The 19,984-nt window shown below is 39.2% G+C and overlaps 1 protein-coding gene across 1 annotated transcript in view; it reads right to left on the minus strand.

The window, feature by feature from the left end:
* Positions 1–18,850, minus strand: part of LOC109030449 (SEC14 domain and spectrin repeat-containing protein 1-B) — a 59,384-nt gene extending 40,534 nt beyond the window's left edge. The window contains exon 1 of the mRNA XM_072296803.1: positions 18,635–18,850. The gene's annotated coding sequence lies outside the window, so the exon portion shown is untranslated. The remainder of the gene's footprint in view (positions 1–18,634) is intronic.
* Between the last annotated feature and the right edge of the window lie 1,134 nt (positions 18,851–19,984).

A 19,984-nucleotide genomic window follows, 5' to 3' on the forward strand; every position in this document is an offset into this window, starting at 1 on the left:
ACACAGGGACGGTGTCAATAGCAGAAGTCGGACAAAATCTGTAAAGAATTCTTATATTTTCGAAAATATAAAACAAAAATGTGTAAGAGTGGTTCAATTGGTTTTTTCGTAAAATTTCCTTGCAGAAACACCCCGTGATATTGGACATGTGATGAAATAAACTTGAAAATTTGAAATTTTAGCCTAAAATTTCATGTCAGACCTCTTCTATAAGCTCGCCCCACTGTGCGCCGGTGGCAAGATTGCCAATCATCACGCGGACTAATCACTTTCACACGAACGCCGAGCCCGTGTCTCAGGTGTCTTAGGTGAGGCGCTGAGCACTGCACTTAAACTAAAATAAATTTGTTTTTTACTCGGAGCCGGAGGAGTTTTGCATCTCGACACCGGTAATTTCGCCCGGCAAATGACGGTCTCGGCATCTGGTTCTCAAGTAATTGCCGCACATTGCGGTCGCAACCTGCCAGTACTAAGAAGGAACGTCGTATTAGCCATTAGGCGTTGCCAAATTTCCTTCGACAAATTAAGGATTTTCAGGAAAATTTGGGAATATTTTTCCTTCTATTCTTAGAGGATTTTGTTCGTAATTTAATGTTTAGAGTCCGAAAATTTCAAGAAAATATATTCATAGCTTTCTTTAAAAATAAACGTTTTCTGATAGGAAATTTGGCAACATTTGAATGCACGTACGCTGTTTTTACTTAGCAATACAGCATAGCCCGCATAGGTCCTGTTCCCGTTTTTGACTCAACAACGCTGTTGGGCATGAATAAAATAGCAAAATTTGAAATCGTAAGCAATTAAGTTCGAATTTCATTTTGCTCTTACATGAAAAAGCAAACATTTGAGTTGAGAAACCTATTTTTTAAAATACTGGTTTCATTTTGAATTTTTCAAAAGTTTTTTTGAGTTTTTCTTGTGAAAGAATTGCAAAAAAATACAATAATATTTAAGATTTCAAAGACCACCGCGGCTAAAACCCACACTGAATCTTACATTTTATTTTAATTTTTTGCGATTCTTTCATATGAATTATTTCTGTCAATTTTATCACTTGCGATGTGGTAATGCGAAACGGGTGAAATTTGAAGGAGAGTTAAATTCCCCGCGCGAATTTGCCATTTTTCCTCATAATAAAAAAAAAAAACCCCGATTTTGCATTCGAATAATTTTAACTTTATTTTAGGTAAACTATTACAAGACATTTCGCGCGAAGTATTCACAAAATATTGTAAGAGGGTGGAAAAAATCTCCCAAAATTGTATGCCAAACATTTATGGAGACTCCTTCAGAAAAAAGGGGAATGAAAAAAAGCAATCTAGCGAAATCACGGGCTTTACAGAGTTGCGATGCTTTCGTAATTTTCCAACCAAAATATCCTTTTCGTAAGCAAATGAAATCAGATCATCAACTATTTTTCTGGCCGCAAATGGTTTCAGTTCACGATTGACCCCAAGGTGCGAAACTTGCATAAATTCGACTTTTAGTCGGAAAAATGATATTCTAAAATGAAACCGTGCGCAAGTTGAGCTTTTTCTATAGCATGCTCGAATCATCATTAGTTTCTCGGTGATGCAAACCATTCATTAGCGATCAAATAATATGGTGAACATTATTCCCGTAACTTTCAGCCGTAAATAAGCTGGCTAACATGATTTGGGCCCAATCAGTAAGGTGTTGAGTGTAAACGACTCAAGCCGTCTCTCGAAGAGTCGAAGAGGGCCAGTGGCGTGGCGTGCTTTGCGATGTATCGATTGACCGCGGTCATTTAATCTATGGAAAAGGATCGATGTTCGCATGCGCAACGAACACCTTAATAATCGATTCTTTATCATAGCTTCAAATGAGGAAATATTTATAATCGATCATTCACGCCACGCCACTGAAGAAGACGCAACCTCCAAAAAGTGCAACGGGATGGAATTAATGGGTAGCGAAATGAGGACTCACTGTCAGCGCGAGGGATTAGTTATCACCAAATCTCATCGCATCCAATGGAAATACGAGACCAAAAAATCCGGTTCTGAAGAGCCCAAGGCAATAAGAATGGTCTGTGTCATTACGAGCTTAAAATGCAATTCAGTCACACTATAGGGGCCCAAGATCGTAAGGCGCCATTCGAACAAATTGTGTACCCCAGCAGCCTCGAGACAAGCTCAGAAGCCACGCAATCGTCAAAAATTAACTGAAAAATTTGTCCAAATAACAAGGATTTTTATTTTTAATATCATCCTCTTTTTTACTAAAATAGATACATAACATGCGGTATAATCATGATAGCATAATAGTTAATAGTATAAGTATACCTACTATTAAATATATTAATATAAACACGATTTAATCTGAAATTAAAATTGTTGATAAACCTACATTCTCTTTCCAGTGAGGGGTGTGTTTGTCACACTTCAGTTAACGTTCGTACGGGCAAGGGTGTGTCAGATGTTGGAGAATTGAGACGTCGATTTTCGAGAAGCACGCGTCAAAGTATTTACAAAAATATGCGGAATTTAGGAATAAAGGAGTTAAGGAATTTATTCTAAGCCTTTGTGATAACCTCTCTTTCTTAGCATTACAAATGGGGGGTCCGCGGAGTTTTATGATTTTTATATTTTTGTTTCCTGGTCGATGAGGGAGGGGTTGAAACCACCCCAAGACATCCCAGGCATTCTAGTTTTTTAGCCTTAGTTTTACATTCTCTTGTGTTTTGTTTTGTTTAGGAATAAATCAATATTACATTTTAAAAATATTCAAATTTGTCTTTATCGCGGATCATTCAATTCTATCGTCCATTTCTTAAACATCTATCTGATGCCCGCTAACTTGGTAGTTGGCTGGTTTATTATTCCACAGTCTTAAAGCTGGGACGAAACTTTCATCGCCCCCCCCCCTTCTCCGCCTACTCCCTTGGAACAAACCAACGGTTGTTCGTATATGGGTCAAATATCAGGCACTTTCGTCGTCACGAATTTTTTAGCCATTTCAATAAAAAAGAAAGAAAAAACCTGGGCAGTAAGTCATCAATATCAGACGCTGGTGTTTAATTTCGGAGCGGGGGCCCGAACAAGAGGGGGTGGGAGGGGGAGGCGGCAACGATTTTGACACTCGATCAATGGATTTAAAAACAAGGTAGGCTCCATTAACTCGGATCGCCCCCGGGACGAATAAACAACGGCGGACGGCGGCCTGCCTACCATTAAAAAACACACCTATAATATCCTAGTAAACATAGTAGTCCTAGGCCCACGCTTGTTGCCGAATCGCCGGTACATTACGAGTCTTCTATGTTCCGATTGATCGATATTGCGCTCTGTATTGAGTTCACGTGAGGGTGGTAATCTGACAGGCTCGGGTATGTTAGACCCAATGTGCAATGGAAATCAGAGGACAGCGAAGAGAAAAAATAAAAAGAGGAGGAAGCAACAGTAACGTTAACAAGATAAAGAAAAATTAGAAGGAATAGGGAGAGTATATGAAGAAAAGGAAGAAGGAGACGGAAAATAGATGGAAGATGAAAAGGAGGAATAATAGCTGAGAACGAGAAACGAACAGAAGAAAGGAGAGAGAAAAAGAGGAGGAATATTACAAGGAAAAGATACACTTATTTTATTCATCCATCTTATTTTCTTCTTCCTCTTTCTATTCTTCTTCTTTTTCTCTTTTCTTTACTCGTCTTCATCCTTTTTCTTTCCTCTTTCTATTCTTTTTCTTCTGCTTCTTCTTCATATTCTTCTCGATTGTATTTATGTTCATTTTTATACCCTTCTTTCAATTTTCCTTCTTCTTCTTCGTCTTCTTCGTCTCCTCCATCCTCTTCTTCCTCCTATATTTCTCTTGTAACAAGCCTCGGGACTAGAGAATATAAGGATAAGCGTAAACGCACTTCTTGCCCTTTCAGCAACGCAAATGAGAGGAAAATACTATTGATGTACGAAATGAATTATACAATATTACCTCTTTGGACAAGGAATACATAATCCTCTTCATTATACTTCAGGCTAAGAAATCTTCAAAAGTCTGAAACTGTCAATGGTGATTTTTAGACACAGAATCCAAGCAGAAAATCATTTACTTTCGAAACGCTTCGTCTATTATAGCCGGACACTCCAAAGGCACTTTGATATATTAATATTAATATAATAGTCAGACCCTTAAAGGCAACGCCGCCGGACGCTGGGAAGCGGGGGCAGCGCCACCGTCCATTTTACGGCCTCCTTTTGGTTTCATTTTTTTCGACAAGCGGCATGGCCTAAACTCAGCTGCTGGAGCAAGAGCGGGTTCAAAGTGCTTTTTTATCCCTGAATGAAAAGGTGTGAGAAATCCGAATGTGATGACTGCGTTCCTTCAGCTACTTGGGGCCGTGAGGACGTGGGGGTGAATCAAATTAGACGCGATTTCGTCATCAAAAGTAGAGGAAATATATGAACATGTTCTCAAGTTAGTCATCGAAGCTAAAAAGGATCCTACTTAATACAGCTATGAATAGATTACAAAATAATATATAGTATTATATCTTCCTCCCATGCACCAGTGAAGGGTCTTTGATTAGTACCTGGGGTTTTGAAATAAGCGAACAGAAAGCTTCCGATTTCTTATTCGATCTCGACGTAACCATTTCGACCCCCCCCCCCCTTTGTTTGTAGTGCTCTCGTGACCTAGGTTCCTATGGTTCAGTCAGTAAAAACAAAATAAAGTAATGCTCTTAATCAGCGTAACGTTTTTTCGTGGACGCTATGTTAGCTTCACTGAGTATGATTCTCGTGAAATTTTCCAAATGGAAGATTGGTTAAATTACAAATCTCTGCTGCATACTCAAGAATTTCATCGAAAGCGCGCGACCTAGAAAGAGACACGTGTTTTGGCAAAACATACAGCCCAGTAGTCTGCACACAGTGGGCTGCTGTGTGGAATGTTAATGTTCGTTGTCATTCATTAACATTAAATGAAACGCTTAATTTGAAGCCCACACGTACCTGTTTGCTACGATCATTTTTAAGTAGGGATTTGGGTTGTTTTTAGAAATCGTCCGTAATATAGTTATGGTTCGGTGCCGGCACAATGCCCACTTATCAATTATTATGAGCGCCAAATTTTTTTAAAAGCAATGTTAAAGATACTTCCGCATTCAATTATAAGTTACTACATTTGATTTTTCCCGGTATTTTTGATGAAACAAGTGCGTTTACGCCCATCACATCCGATCTGTCTTTCTTCATTTTGACTGTTTTTCAGTGAAATCGGGTTGTTTCGACAGAATGGCTTGCGATGGCTGGATGGCTTGGATGGCTTGGATGGCTTACAATGTAGATCTTCATAAAATCAGTGCTCCAAATGTAATATCAGACTTTTTGTCGCTTTTGATTATTGAGATCAATAGTGGCATTGCAAAAATAATATTTTATTCGTGTTGCGCTGAAAAAAAATAATAAATAAAAAATCAATGCTAATTTTTCGTTAAGAACCCAATCATTTACCGGGAGGAAAATTTTTAGCATCTCATGACACCCTCATGAAAACTACCTAAATAGTTCAAACCAGTTTCTTTTAAAGTTGGGTTTGTTCTCTTCTGGCAAATTGAAACTTGTATCAAATGTAAACTAAAATGCATGTTTACTAAAATTTGCCCCTCCAAGCTTTGACTATCCTCTTCAGTTGATTCTCTTCCAAAAATATATCTTACCTATATCGCAAAATTTCGCTTGTGAACTGCATTTCTTGAGGATATTTATCTCCACAATTTAAGGGAGAGAAATAAAAACAACGATCTCGCATTTCTGAATCTGGAAGAGAAAATGAAGCATGTGTCTGAACTTGAGTGGTTTCATTACCACAGTGCCGCGATGGGAACGGGTTTATGGACTCGATAAAACGCGGATAAACGCAGCACACTCGTCCAGGAAGACAAATTGCCCGATTTAGGATCCCGCGTTTGGCGCAGGTAGCCGGTTTTTGGCATTCTCCTGATGAAGGCAATTTTGGTGAAATTTGTCGTGTTTTCAGGCTCCACTATTACTAGTATAGTGGCTTCAGGGTTGCGACTTCTCAGGAATTTGATCTATTAATGCTATGTGTTAACTACTTTCTTTTTCGACGCAGGAATTGTTGAGTAGTTTATTAAAATTTCAAACGTTTTTGCTGATATGATTAACAAAACTAAAAGAAAAAAAACGAAGGAAAAAGAGAGTGAAGATCCGAAATCTATCGTATCGCCTTTTAGTTAATACCTCGGCATGAAAGGAATGCGCTATTGAGAGCGGCACTTTGATGCAATTGTGCCTGCCCGGTGACAAACGAAATAATGAAAAAAATAAAGTAGGATGTAATTAGTTTTTACAAACTTCTCTAACACCTATTTTTGGGGATTTACACATCCCATATAAAACAATAGACCTAAGGTAAGACAGGTAAGAAAATACAGAAATATATTTTATGCTCAAAAGCCAATAAATATTTCATGAATATTATATGGAACAAAATGACGCCAGTGTCGTGGATTGCTTTGCGCTTTATCGATCGATCTGCTACTTGTATCTATGGAAATGGATCGATAAACAAGATGTTCGCAACGAACACATTAATAATCGATTCTTTGCCGCAGCTTCAAAATTGGAAAAAATCGATAATTGATCATTCACCCGAGCCACTGAATGACGTATTTTACGTATCTAATACTTGTCCATTGAAAACGGCAACGAAAGTCCTAATCTGTCAACCTTGCCGCTCTACATGCACGATCCAGTGGCGTGGCGTGCTTTTGCGATATATCGATGTGTTATACCATTCAAACCTATGGAAAAGGATCGATAAACAGGGTGTTCGCAGCGAACACTTAATAATCGTTTCTTTACCATGGGTTTAAATTGCATAACAATCGATACATCGCAACACTCACGCCGCACGCGCCACTGGCACGATCCATGGTGAATAAGCGCGGGAGTCCAGAATTTTCGTGATCTGTGTTCGTAGTGACTGCTCTAAAACTCCAGACACAAAACATCAAATACGGGGATTGGGAGTTAAATTAAGTGCTCTTTCGGCAATGGTGCCAAGTCGCGCACGAAATTTTGTCCTTTATACTTCAAGGTAAATGGAACATTACTCACAGTTGCATGTCGGCAACCGAGTTTCCAGATCGCATCTTGTACTTGTTCGACAATCTACTGACAAATCTAACATTGCAGGTAGATTTAGGCATTTACACCTCGAGCTTTTGATGTATGGATTCTGAGACTAGCGCACCACGTGCAAGAGGTTGGAGTTTCACATGCGATTTGCGTGTATTTGATGTAAACTCCTAAAAACACATATTTTGGAACTTTACGGAGGATTACTCTTAAAAAAATTAAGTGAAATTTTAATTTGCATTTGATAAGACATGATTTGGTTGAAAGGATCAACACGTGTACGGTAATTTCTGAGGTTGTAAATTTCCAACAAAATATCACAGAATCGAAAGAAATTCAGTACTATTTTTCTTCAAAGCTCTGTCAAAGTTTCCTCTCCCCAGGCGCTTTAACAATACTAAGAAATTTGAATATGCGATGCCTAATAATTTTCAATTGAAGAAAAAGATCGTTAAATCTCTTAGAAAATTTGAAGGTAGTATCATGAAGGTATTTTCATGGTTTAACCATCCACACCATATTCGGAAATGAAACAACAGCAACTTCAGTGCAGAATTAAAATAAGTTTAAACACGCTGAATCGCAATAAGATATTTGGTGACTTTACGCTGGAGTAGGAAAGTAAACTAAAGTGCCAAATCTACAGAGAACTTTTGAAATTTACTAATTTTGCCACTGAATCCAAATCAGATATAAGAGATCGAGTGGGCAGGAGATTGAGAGGTGAACACGCTGTGTCGCAATAAGATATTTGGTGACTTTAACGCTGGAGTAGGAAAGTAAACTAAAGAGCCAAATCTACAGAGAACCTTCGAAATTTACTAATTTTGCCACTGAATCCAAATCAGCTATAAGAGATCGAGTGAACAGAAGATTGAGAGGACAGCTTGCCATTAGACTTGAGATTTAAATAATAGATTTATCAGGAAAAAAAGACGAAACCATGCATGTTCAAAATTTGCCTTTATTTATGCCTTTATTGATTCAAGTTGGTACGAATGATTGAATTGTACGTAGTTCCATCGTTTAGGTTAGGCTTCCAAGCAAAATAACCTAGCTACGTCTATGAATGGCAAATAGGCAGTGAAAGGGAGAAAAAATATACGAGAAAAAAAGGCAAGAGAAAGGTTTCGAAATTTGTGATGCGTCATAAAATACTACAAATATCAATTCAAGCACTTTAAATTGCCGCAACGGTTTTTCCTGCTCCTTCAATTTTTAACTTATAGATACCTACTTGTACTTGAAAGTCTTACTCTGAATTTCCTGGTGGGCAAAAATTCTGTATTCTGAAAATCCACTTGTGTTTTTACCAAATTATTTTTGTGTAACATGCGGACTACTACACTATTCCTAGTGTAGTTTCTTAGTGCCCATTTTTTAACGGTTGTCAACGGAGTCATGGAATTTTAGCGTGCAGTGCACCTAACATAATGTAACGACTTCATTGACAGCTTTTTGACCAGAGTATTTGTAGCCACTATTCTTGTTTATGGTACTTGCATTAATATCGGGTCGTACAACCTAATCTTTAGTTATAATTAAAAGGCAAATAACTAAACGAAAGTATATCCATTACTTATAAAATGATTGAACTAATTATTTTTGTCTTTATGATTGATAATTTTTGATAGAGAAATTTACTAATTGACCAAAAATTAAAAATCCTTTCAAAGATATTTAGTTTAATATTAGTCTCAAGTGCCAATACAAGTAGTTATGGTTCTCTTGCTCCCGTTCCCATGAGAACCATAATTTTCCGCAGGAGATCGTGAAATATTCTCAAGCATCGCTTCAAGTGCGCTCGACATCTTTTAAACACATCAGAGAATTAATAAGCCGGCGTATTATTATGTATAATCACTTTTATAGTCCACACAATCCCTGCTCGATGATGCTCCAGAGTGGAAAAAATAGACACCGGAACAGGAGGATCGGATTCCGCGGTCACGGCCTGTCGGTGGTCAAACATCAAGAAAGCGAATATTAATGCGAAACCTACAGCGTTTTTTCCTGAGATCTTCACAGGGAGTTAAGGTTTCGTTTTGTTCCAACCTAGCCTCGGAATCGCTGTTGCCCTTTTGCTTCCATTCACCTGAATAATATCTGGAAAAGAGAGATCTGCAGGTGCTGAAGGGTACGTATAGTTGCCACCTCTAAGGATTAAGAAATAAGACTCTCAGCAGAGCAATGATAACGTTTCTTCGGGTTTCAAGAGGTTTTTTTTTTTTAAATTTTACAGAACCTCTCTTTTTGACTTATAAATTACAGTGAAGTCAGAAAAATTTTTCTCAGAAATGGACATATTTATGCCAAATAGAATATTTAAAAATGAATGAAATAAAAAGAACTTTACGCACAGGATTTGCATGCTGCATAGTTCCTCTAGCTTTACTTCATGAGTACATAGTTCCTTTCAGCATCAATACGTCTAAATGAGGCCTCTAAAATTGTCAAAATGCGGGTTTTGGAGATAGCGCTAGTTAATAATTTTAGATTTTCATTTGAAAATTCAAAGAGGCCAACATCGTAGGAGATGAAAATTGTCTTTCAGTTGCATTAAAAATGATATTTAACTCGTAAAAGACATAGGTAACATAGGGTATCCTGAATAGCTTACCGACTGTGTAAGTCCACAATCGCACGTATCTCGCTTTGCGGCATGGCAGACTTCCTGTCATACTTTATTTTTTAAATGGAAAACCACTCAACAACAATTTTTAAAAACTGCTGTGATTTTTCCTGTCTGTATGCGAAGAAAATTATGTGAGAACTTCAAGAAATGACATCAATTTGTTTTCCATTAAACAAATAGAATAGGAGCAGAGATTTTCAAACACCGCAAAAACGATACTTGGTTGCGGACTTACAACCCTCGTTATGCGTCCATTAACACTTGACTTTTGCACTATGATGACCGTAAACGTTGATCAACACTGAATTTCAGTGGCGTGGCGAGCTTAGCGATACATCGATTGATCTGCCATTTAAACGTATGGAAAAGGATCGATAAATGAAGTGTTCGCAACAAACACCTTAACAATCGATTCTTTACAATGCCTTCAAATGGGGAAATATCGATAATCGATCATTCATGCCTCGCCACTGCGCTGAATTTCTATTCATCATTCTTTTGATATCAAACAGTGCATATGGACAAATCAAAACGGATGCTCAAGCAAATTCGACTGTTCCTTCATCGCTCAGCAGAAACGCTTTCAGATCAGCGATGGAGGCTGGAACCACCATTGATCGCTTGAATTTGTGAATGCAGTGAAAGTTCCTAAGCTGCGCTCAGGATCAACTCGATGAGGACATGTATTTGAATATCCTCTCGCTTCCGTCAGATGTGCGTCAAATGTCTATTTTATAATGATCATAACGTACTTAGAATACATGTGCATTATGCTTGCACCGTAGCGAGAAGATTGTAATGATCAGTGTAGAAATGGAGAAATCCGTCATTCAATTATTACACAAGCAGGAAAGGACCATTAAATATTCAAAACAAGATCTTCATAAGACGTATGCAATTTATAAGGTGTCCTTTAGAAGATGTGTTGGCAATTTGGCTAGAGCACTTCAATTTTTGTTTAATAGCGCATGCAGAGCTCCTATATCCTCACGACTGAAAGCGAAATGAAAGAAGAAAAATTCAGTAATATCAACTCCGCGGTGTATTTTCCACAATTTCTTTCAGCGAGTATCTCCAATCACTAGGAGGGAATATTGAGATAAACGAATAAATGAAACATACCTGAAGGTAACTGCCATTCTGTTTCATTTCATACGATAAATCTCTTTTCCATTTGGTTAGATTTTGAACGCATAAAAGTTTCTTATACAGCTAGGTTGATCTTACGTCAATCTCGAGCAACGTGAAACCAAGCGGTTTCTTGCAAAATGCAACACTAATCACAGACTGCGTGTAGCTCTAAATGACTTGAATTCATTGTTAGTATATTAAACGTTTGCCTATGGAGCATCAACGATGCAATAATATTTGCTGATACCAATCTCTCCTCTTCCTTAGTTTTCTTCTAATCAAAGTGTGTGCGTGAGAAAAATGTTTCCACTCGTTGCCCCGATGGGAATCCACAGCCCTAGGCATTGACCTACGCAAGTTAACGTGTGCACAATGCCGTCCAGATTTTCTCCCGCGGTGACGCGCCTTTGTTCTTTCACATGTTCAATTACTCCTTTTTGCTGAGGAATAATTAGACGCACAATGCTACTTCCTGACTCTTAAAGAAAGCCTCCAAACGCAGACGCGGTTAAGAGATTTTCTCCGACGAGCCTGAACGGGTTGCGAACTCTCAACTTTCTTGAAAAAAGCTTTTGTGGCTGCAAAAGCTCAAAATACGAATATGTTCAAGCAATCGCCATTCTCAATGAATAGTCGTGATCGAAATATTCAATACAAAAATAAATAAATTAAAGTAAAAATAATGAGTGTTAATTTGGATTTTTTGAACTTTTTTTTAAATACTATAACCTGAATTAAGAGTCATTTTACCTCTGCAGCTTAACTTGTAACACCCCTCCGGTTTTCAACTGCGCCTTAGGGATTCTCAAAATTAGCCCTAACGTGTTTCGTGATGGTTTCTGGCGTGCAATATATTGAATCGACTAGGTGAAAAATCTCGATTGGAAGAATTCACAGCTTCATCACGAAAAACATAATAGACAAATAAAAAAATCAGGGTCATATTTCCAAAATCTAAATAGTGCGGGTTTGTATAGGAAATATCTCCTACTTGACACGAAACGAAACTCTAGGGGGTCCGAAAGCTTAAAGGAATGATGGTTAAAAAGTTTGTTTTGTCCTGACCTATTAGACAGAGCCTATGATCGGATTTACAAATCAAATATAGATCAAATCTAGATACTGATCGGGCAAACATTATTTACTGAGCTTTTATTCAGATCCGAATCAATCCGTCTCTCTACGTCTTCCATTATCTCAAATTGCGCTGCCGATGGCTTTCTCCTTCTTCCGAAGAAAAAATGTATAAGCGGAGAAATCCTGCGCGATTAAACTTCGAGCAGCGATGCGAAAAACAGGTCCTCGCAGATTATCGGTGACCTACTAAACGGTGAAGTACAGTCACCCGCGATTGGCAAGGAATTGGAAAAAAAGGGCTCGAGCGAAGATGAAAAAAGTCATAAAACAGCGTAGTATTTCCAGAGCCGAGAGCATGCGGTGGACATCTGATTAACTGCCCAAGAGGGGTCCATAATCAGTGCATCGCAGTTGCAACATCAAGCGTGGAAAACTTCAAATTAATAGTGGTGTGAAGAATTCAATAAATTAGAGCGGAATAGCTCAAATTTAAATGCATTTACGAGATAAAAACAGTACGCCTTAAAGTCATCTTGTCAGATTTTAGTCAAAGGATTGTTTCTCCGCCTCGCGTTTCCCAAATTCCGTTTTAAATATCCTAGTGTTTGAGATTATCTCAATGGTGGCAATAGGAATCTCAATTCGCGATATTGCAAATTTAAAAAAAAATAGTTTTCAAGAAATTAAGTTTATCGAAGTAAAGCTCATCAACGTTTTGAACTTTGAAATTATTTTGTGCTTTTTTTACTGCTTTTTTGCCGAATTTACCTACTTGCCGCCCATGGGCCGCCTGTATTTTGCCGCCCCCTTTTCATTCGTTTTGAAACATCAATAAAAACGAACAGGGGGGGGGGGGGGTGCATAAGACGTGTTTACTCGTGTTGGACAAATTTTTTGCGAACGCCCTGTCAATATTACTACCAAATTCACGAAACTTCGCGCGAAAGTAAGTTCCGTAAACCCATCTCTGTGCGGACAAGGCCTTCTATTTATATGAAATAAACGAAAAAATTATAAAAGAACAAACATAAATGTGGTTTAATGATCTTAACTTCCGCCGCCGCAGCGCCGTGTCGCACTGTGTGTTTGGCGCAATGCATGATGTATTCCCTCAGTCTTGTAGGCGCTATGCGTTTTACGTCGACCGCTGCTGATCGCACAGTTGTGTTCGACGCAATGCGTGAAGTATTCATGCAGTCTTGTAGGCGATATGCGTTTCACGCCGACAGCTGATGACCGCACTGTGTTTAACGCAATGCGTGCAGTATTCATGCATTTATGTAAGCGCTAATATGTGTTACATGCCGACCGCTCCGCCGAGGGCTCCTCCTTTTCATCTCAAGTCCTTTGTCATCATTGCTCTCTACGCTGCACCGTCCCAGGCCAAATTGCGTGTTTGATTTCTCTCTTAACTCGACTAATTAAAGGTGCTGTCTCTTTAATCACCGAAAGACGACAAAATTAGAAATTACTGCACTCTATAGAAATGAGAGATTTTGTCGCCTTTCCTCGTTTGTATTTTTTTTCTGCATACAATTTGCTGCCCCCTAATTAATTTGCCGCCATGGGCCGTGGCCCATGCGGCCACCCCCTAAATCCGGCCCGGGTACTGTACCTTTAAACAAAACTTTATTCGTTAGTGCTCTACCTTCGAATAAAACGGCCAGATCTCGGCCACCAACATGTAGGGTTCAGGTTTTTCATCTTTTTTTCCAAACTGTTATTTTTCCGACTGAAAATGACTCAGTTTTGAGTCGAAACGTCTCGGGTTTCATTAATTGTGTATTTTTAGCCTGTTTTCCGTTTTCCTCCTTGTTTTTTCCACTGTATTACTGCACCTAAGCCGTTCACATTGCCTATCTTAGTATTGAAGGCGAACTTGTCAGAATGAGCGCTCAACGAGACACTGTTCATAGCAGTCAATTAAAACAATTTTTCATCCGAATTGTCGTGTTAACATTGATGGTTACATTTCTGCGCGTAAGATTACCGTGTCTACTTAATTCCTCCAAATCATACAATAAGGTCATTATAGATGGAGCTTGTTTATTGACTTGAAGAAACAATTTATCACTGATACTACAATTCCTGGGCATGAGAATATGAATGGCGTTTTACCAGTAAAATTTTGTTCGCCTCCTTTTTCAAGTACCTACTGCAAAAGTCACTCGGTAAAGTCAACTTAACGGTAGAAAGTTTTCCGGTTAGTTTAAAAAAATTCATTCGATAAAGACATATACCTTAGCGGTAGAAATTTTTCTTTTTAGGGATATGGCACCAACGAATGACGTTTCATTGGAAGCCACGGTGCCGACGTATAACGCTATCCTTTTTTTAAAAAAAAGAAAATAAAGAGAAAAGATTAATCGCACACACAGACTTTGGAGTACCTATTCCATAATTTAATTCGTGCGTGGTTTTCGTTGATCTCGAACACAAGTTTCAAACGTGTGTATTCCGGGCAGGATAGAATTAACCTTGCGAAGCTACGCAGCTACAGCTCCCGTGGGACACGTTGTAACTCCACCCCAATATTGCAAAATTGACTCAAACAGCTCAATTTTTTACCGGCACACGACCCTGCAATTTCTGTCCAAAATTTTGCTCATATTTGCGCATGATCAGAGGAAAATTCACCAACGTTTTCAGTTAAAAAAACGTCCATTTATCTTGGAAACGACGATTTCAGAAAGTTCAGAACTGTATCAGCTTTGAACGCTTTACGCTGGCAACATGGCGTACCTTTTACTCGCGGCGTAATCGCGCGAATCAGCGAGCAGCAACTATCCATTAAAGCGTTTTATGACGCCGCATAACGGGACATTTTGCGAGTAGATAAGAAGAGGATGGAAAAAGGATAAAGTCATGACGATGCCTCCTGCAAAAGAGGGGAGACACAAGTTTGACGCGGTATCGTCATTCGAGATTACGGGGATAGAATATATGTGTCACCAAATGAAGACATTTACTCGAATTCTCAGCTTTTCAAATTCTATGAAAACGCACAACCTATGAAAAGTAGATATTATCACGTTACTCTCTGATCTTTTTGGACTTTATCCGCACGATCGCGGTTCGCGGAACTTTTGAGCGAATTCGTTCAACGAATTGGGGTTTTGCGGAATAAGGTCCTCTAAGAAATTACGTCGCGGTATGATGTTAACGTATCCCCCCCCCCCCCCCCCCGCCGCAGTCTGCGGTTCGCGGAACTTTTGAGCGAGTTCGTTCAACGAATTGGGGTTTTGCGGAATAAGGTCCTCTAAGAAATTACGTCGCGGTATGATGTTAACGTATCCCCCTCCCGCCCGCAGTCCGCGTAAAAAACAACATTTTTTAGTCCTGCGGATAAAAATTCTCTGTTGGATTCAAAGAAACTCCAATTATAAATTTCCGGACGAGGAATCTCGTTTTATACTGTATTTTTGTCATTTGGACGTATTTATGCTAGGAAGAACTATGTTGCACGCGAACCCTATGCACATAGTTCCTTTTAGCATACATAGAGTACCTATATTGAGAGAGTATGGCCACTGGGCCCCATAGAGAGGCTTCGGACCCAAAAATGGCGGTGCTTTGTTTTGGTTTTTGTGGATGGGAGGGGGGTCATTGCCAACTTTTGACGGTTATCACCAACCGCACTTGCTGCCAACCTTACTACATCTAAGATAATTTTTCTCAAAAATTGCACACGATTAGCCTTAAAAATATGTAAAGATGTCGCAATAGTGCATTTGAGTAAATTTCTCGTTACGATAAGCAAAGAAAACTACATTTTGAGTCATTTTGCATTACATTAATTTATGGCGTCCGCCATTTTTGGGTCCTAAGGGCTCCATTTAGCCTAAGATGGCTGAGCCAATCAGAGATGGTAACCCCAGTGGCCATACTCTCTCAATATAGGTACTCTAAGCATACAGACATTCATTTTAAAGAGATGTCTCGTCATTCTAGATATATTTTCGGTTGACTCAACAAATATCCTCGTACGGAAATTATCAGCTGGAGAATGTTCCTAGCAATAAGTGTACATAAAAGGGATTTTTAATAAATCCATTGAAAATATTCACATTCAGTGTGACTTCAAGTTCCTCTCTCGCCATGAAGGTGGACCAAACCTCTCCTTCCTCCTGGTGCGAGATATAATTATTTATAATCGGTCTCGAAGATCCGCCACTGGTATACCTCGATTGAGGTGTAAAAATTCCGACACGGCTGTGAATGAAAGTGTTTTCATAGCGGCGAGATTCCCAGACGATTCGAGTAGAACTATTAAAAGCTTGGTTTTATCACTGCATTCATCGAGCGGTTGGTTGAATCCGGCATTCTCTAACAAATCGACGGTGAAACTAAAAAATCACGGATATCTGTTTTGGTGTTTGAAAAAGTCTTCTCATGTTTATCATGCTCGTCCGCGCATTTTGGCGCCAATTTTTAGAGAGTATTCTAACAATAACAAGAAAATTTTACAAAAATTTTGGGCCAAAACGAATATCAGGATCTCTTTTGAAGAGTAAAATGTGACAAGAGATCTGCACCGTCACAACTCAAATGCGTAAGATTGGTGCTTTCACTATAGATATTGTAATTTGCTTCTATTGCAAAATTTACTAATCTCCTTTTTGTACATGTTATTTTTCTTAGTCAATAAAACAGACGCTCAAAAAAAAAATTATCGATATTGAGTGAACATAAGTCTTGGATCCCCTCTTTAAACTCGTGATTTTCATGAGGTTATACAGATTAATGAAAGATCATTTATGAATAACTTCGTCCAGAATTATGATCGTCTCCAAATTAGCATTTTTCATATTATATCTGTTTCCCGCGACGAACAGAATTTACAAACTTTCCCTAAACGAGCGCAAAGTTTATTTACGTAAAATAAATACGACCGGTGAAATTGAAATTGCCATTCGCAGAGAGATGCATTGCGCTTTTGGGTCACTGAATTTTCTCTGACACGATTGAACCTCAGCTGCTGAGAAGTGGTTAGCTACATTCAACTTGATTGCATAAGTATCAAAAAAGTATTTACTCATTCAATCTTGGATGCTGTTTGGTGCAACGTTTTATTCACTCCAACATTCACCACGCGGTCTTGTGGTTCAACTATGCGGCTCACCTTCACCTTTTGTGCATTTCACTCGCAAAATATGGGCATCGGCTACTTCGCGCAGTGAACCGAGAACAATGGTGAACCAGCAAATTGGCAACATTGTATTTTCTCCATTTAAACCTATGGAAATGTATCGATCCTTGGAGGGGCTGCATGCACTGACAAGAATCGATTATTTAGCATAGGTTTAAATAGAGAAAATCCTGTGTTGCCAAATTGCTGGATCCGCCTCTCACCGAGAACTTCAATCATACAAGCTAAAAGCTGTGCTTGTAAAATGTATCTATCAGTATTATTATTTATTTCCTTGAAAAGTATCGTTGTATCGGCTGCATTTAATCATTAATATTGAAGTGGATCTCCAGGAATTAAGAGTGAAAGAAAAATGTTCTGCTCAAATGCTACTAAATCCACTTACTCTAAACTTCATTTTTACATTTACTACTCAGTTAAAAATATCCAAATTTATGGTTGGGATACTTCCGAGTTATTTTTTTCCGGTCGGATCAACGGCTTTCCGCTAGCGCATTGTGATCCAGGATCGATCCTGGTGGCTCGCGTCAGATTTTTTCAGATTGCAAATTTTCAACCCATAAAGGAATGTACCCTAAAAAACAAACTAACTAAAACATATTAACCTCACGTTTAAGGTACTCAGTGTTGTACTCCCCATATTAACACAAAAAAATGGATCACTTTCTCACTAAATGCTCTCTTTAGTGACACAGCCAGGGTGGCATGAAACGTAGGTAAGAAAGAAATGAAAGGTTGGAAATTCAGTACTGTATTTCATGAAAGTTCACGAGGCTGTGAAATATTTCATATTTTTCTAGTGGCTAGAGTAAGCAACCCGCACTCAAACACACCAAAATGGAAGAAAGTCACAAAGTTTACATTTTGTGAAATATGAAAATGAACCGGTATCTTTCAATAGCTTTCATAAATTTCTGAAATTTCTTGAAATATTTCACGAGAAATTTCAAGAATTCATTTTTCACACTGGAAAAAAAACACATTGGATCTCGAGTCCAGACTCTTGAAAACATTGACAAGAAAAAATACTCTTGATTCAATCGGATTTTGCTTGAATCAAAACGAAATCCGCTTAAATTAAGAGGCTTGGTTCTTGATTTAAGCTAAATTCTGATTGAATCAAGAGTACTTTTTCCTGTCGATGTTTTAAGAGTCTGGACTATAGATCCAATGTGTTTTTTTTTTTTTCCAGTGCATGAAAATTTGCTGCCTTGAACGGGTATGCCTAGAGTATGCAACCCGCACTCAAACACAAAAAAACAGAAGAAATTCACAAAGTTTACATTTTGCGAAACAAGAAAATGAACCGATATCTCCATAGCTTTCATAAATTTCTGAAATTTCTTGAAATATTTCACGAGACATTTCAAGATTTCATTTTTCATGCAACCTCGCCACCTTGAACACGACAAGACGCACACCCAGCAAAACGAGGATGCTGAAAATTGACGAGGTCAGGGCGAAGGGACCCGGAGCCCCGGAGGAGAGCGAGGCCGAGACGAGAGCATGACTGGGACTCACCAAACGTGCTCTCCGGTCGTTGAGGTAGGTTGCAGGATCCAGGCGATGCTGATAACAGCGGGCACAACACAAGCACAGGCACAGGACACACACAACACGCGCGGATCGCGAGCGATCGTCCGCAGATGATCGGCATGGGCGCAGGCTCCGGTGAGAGCACAGACGAACGGAGCACAAGCACGGCCCCGCGAACACTGACTCCGCCGAGGACCCCAACCCAGACCGGGTTCATCTCTGAACCCCCCCCCCCCCCTTCCACCCCCGCCCTAGCCCGAGCGGGTCCGCGGGCCCGGGGGCTTATCCCCGGCCAGTCTGGTAAACCATAACCCCGGCTCATGGTGGGATACTCCTGCCGGCGTCCCGAGGATAGGACCTTGAATTGGATGCTCAAATACAAACGAAAGGGGGCTACTCCGAGGGGGCTAAAATTTTAGCCTCCGATTAACGTTATTTTCCGCGTCTTCTTGAAGTGTTCAACATTTTGAAGCGCAGAGACACTCTTCACCGAAAAAAAGATGCTGTAGTAACATTCCGGATGTTATGGTTGTTAAAAAATGTGCGACAACTCTCGGATGTAACATCCTAGGATGTTACTTTAACAGCCAGAGTGGTAATGACAACATCCAAGGGTTTTCGCACATTTTTTCAATATCCCTAGGATGTTACTACAGCACCTCTTTTTTTTCGGTGTCTGTAATTACCGCGCCGATGTTGATGATCTCTGTGTTATCTCTCTCTCTTATCACCAGTTTTTCCGTCCAAAGGAAGCTGGTGATTAAATGCAACCTTAGTAATCTTTGTTTCCACGAGCTTTGATTTTGCTCCACTGCATGGGCCAAGTCTGTTTATATTGTAATCTCGGTCTCGCAATAACAGCGAATCGACGACTCCTTTTTATGTAATGTTTTGGTTTCCGGTTGATAAGGAAATTGTGACTAGTTCGACGCGTTCCGGGTTTTTCTCTGATTTGATCCCCTTTTGCAGCCTTTCCCCAAATTAAGTTGTTATTTTACAAACAAAAGTCCAAATTGACCCAAGAATAGGTAGATCGCATTTAGTAAAGAGGAACCAGCGCGATTACAGTGTTTTCAAAACTGTACAACTTCCTCTTTTCTTTTAAAAATATTCAATATATGGGTAGTATAAACATTTACACAATTTTATTGTGTTCCTTTTCCTTAATTTCCTACGACGGATGGATCTTCAGATGCCTATTGGTACTTAGGAGATGGTTTGAAAAATTTGCTTGATTTTTTCTTCCGGATTTGAGCTGAATCTTTCAATCTCAAGCACGGTGTTTTGTCTAACAATTGCTCACGTAGCATTATTGCTGCGTTTGTCTCCGCTTTA

This window comes from Bemisia tabaci, chromosome 2, assembly GCF_918797505.1.
Source record: "Bemisia tabaci chromosome 2, PGI_BMITA_v3".
Classification (NCBI taxonomy): domain Eukaryota; kingdom Metazoa; phylum Arthropoda; class Insecta; order Hemiptera; family Aleyrodidae; genus Bemisia; species Bemisia tabaci.